Genomic DNA, 2,500 nt, shown 5'->3' with positions numbered 1-2,500 from the left:
CCAGCACGCCGGGAGGCCCCCCCTCACCGGCCGGGGACGGTCCCACCCAGCCACCGCCGCGTATCGCTTCACACCCACATGCCATTCACGTTCGTGGGCATGGTGGGTATCGCTGAAACAACCGGTTGGTAGCTCAACCGATCGTCGCCATCACTGATTCACCTCTAGCGAGAACAACCGCACCACAACCGTTTACCAGTTGTTCATTTGCGTAACGTCACCAGCAAACGTAGACGTCCATCGCCATTTGCAAATTCAACGATTGTTGCATGCCTGTGTCAGGTGTCACGACACACTATGTCTGCCCACATACACGCAACAACATGTGCACGCTTCGCGAACACGTGGAAGGTGGCCCCCGTACGTATGCGATGTCCATTGCGCGAACGACTGTCAACCGGCCTCTGTCGCATGTCGCAGATGTGGAACGCAGTGCACCATGCTATCACGGTGTGTGAGAAGAGACGACTACGTCTGACAACACGCGCCACTACATCAACAGACGGCTCATGCTGATCGCCATCCACGGCATACCATACTGCAATCCAGCTCTTATAGGGAGACGACACGTAGCTGAGTGCACAATATTTGGACCGTATGGTTCGCCGTTGTTGGCGCAGTCGTGGTACGGTCACACATGTACCACGATGTATCATTCAGTACATGAGGACCAATGTGCAGTACAGTGTGTGATTTGGACGTACAACATCAGCGGACAGTTGACACACGCCGTACCACAACGTAGGCTGTGCTTCGCCATGCAAATGCCAATGAACAACTGCGAAGGGCATTGAGCATGTACGTCCTGCTGCCATCCGCATTACAGTGTATAGCTGCAAGGTGTTTAACATGAAGCGATACTCTGGGGACCAGGCAGTGCGAGTAGCAAACTATATTGCGGGGGTTGCAGTTAGGCAACACCACACTAATTTAACGCGTCGTATGACAATTACAGAGCAGGTTAAGGCCCAACGTGTGTTGGGTTAAGGCCCAACGTGTGTTGGGTTAAGGCCCAACGTGTGTTGGGTTAAGGCCCAACGTGTGTTGGGTTAAGGCCCAACGTGTGTTGGGTTAAGGCCCAACGTGTGTTGGGTTAAGGCCCAACGTGTGTTGGGTTAAGGCCCAACGTGTGTTGGGTTAAGGCCCAACGTGTGTTGGGTTAAGGCCCAACGTGTGTTGGGTTAAGGCCCAACGTGTGTTGGGTTAAGGCCCAACGTGTGTTGGGTTAAGGCCCAACGTGTGTTGGGTTAAGGCCCAACGTGTGTTGGGTTAAGGCCCAACGTGTGTTGGGTTAAGGCCCAACGTGTGTTGGGTTAAGGCCCAACGTGTGTTGGGTTAAGGCCCAACGTGTGTTGGGTTAAGGCCCAACGTGTGTTGGGTTAAGGCCCAACGTGTGTTGGGTTAAGGCCCAACGTGTGTTGGGTTAAGGCCCAACGTGTGTTGGGTTAAGGCCCAACGTGTGTTGGGTTAAGGCCCAACGTGTGTTGGGTTAAGGCCCAACGTGTGTTGGGTTAAGGCCCAACGTGTGTTGGGTTAAGGCGCAACGTGTGTTGGGTTAAGGCGCAACGTGGGTTACGTTAAGGCGCAACGTGGGTTACGTTAAGGCGCAACGTGGGTTACGTTAAGGCGCAACGTGGGTTACGTTAAGGCGCAACGTGGGTTACGTTAAGGCGCAACGTGGGTTACGTTAAGGCGCAACGTGGGTTACGTTAAGGCGCAACGTGGGTTACGTTAAGGCCCAATATAGGTTAGGTTAAGGCCCAATATAGGTTAGGTTAAGGCCCAATATAGGTTAGGTTAAGGCCCAATATAGGTTAGGTTAAGGTACAATATAGGTTAGGTTAAGGTACAATATAGGTTAGGTTAAGGTACAATATAGGTTAGGTTAAGGTACAATATGGGTTAGGTTAAGGTACAATATGGGTTAGGTTAAGGCGCAATATGGGTTAGGTTAAGGCGCAATATGGGTTAGGTTAAGGCGCAATATGGGTTAGGTTAAGGCGCAATATGGGTTAGGTTAAGGCGCAATATGGGTTAGGTTAAGGCGCAATATGGGTTAGGTTAAGGCGCAATATGGGTTAGGTTAAGGCGCAATATGGGTTAGGTTAAGGCGCAATATGGGTTAGGTTAAGGTACAATATAGGTTAGGTTAAGGTACAATATAGGTTAGGTTAAGGTACAATATAGGTTAGGTTAAGGTACAATATGGGTTAGGTTAAGGTACAATATAGGTTAGGTTAAGGCACAATATGGGTTAGGTTAAGGCGCAATATGGGTTAGGGTAAGGCGCAATATGGGTTAGGTTAAGGCGCAATATGGGTTAGGTTAAGGCGCAACGTGGGTTACGTTAAGGCGCAACGTGGGTTACGTTAAGGCGCAACGTGGGTTACGTTAAGGCGCAACGTGGGTTACGTTAAGGCGCAACGTGGGTTACGTTAAGGCGCAACGTGGGTTACGTTAAGGCCCAATATAGGTTAGGTTAAGGCCCAATATAGGTTAG

The sequence above is a fragment of the Schistocerca americana genome, unplaced genomic scaffold, assembly GCF_021461395.2.
Source record: "Schistocerca americana isolate TAMUIC-IGC-003095 unplaced genomic scaffold, iqSchAmer2.1 HiC_scaffold_1134, whole genome shotgun sequence".
Lineage (NCBI taxonomy): Eukaryota > Metazoa > Arthropoda > Insecta > Orthoptera > Acrididae > Schistocerca > Schistocerca americana.
Note: the sequence above shows the minus strand (reverse complement) of the source record.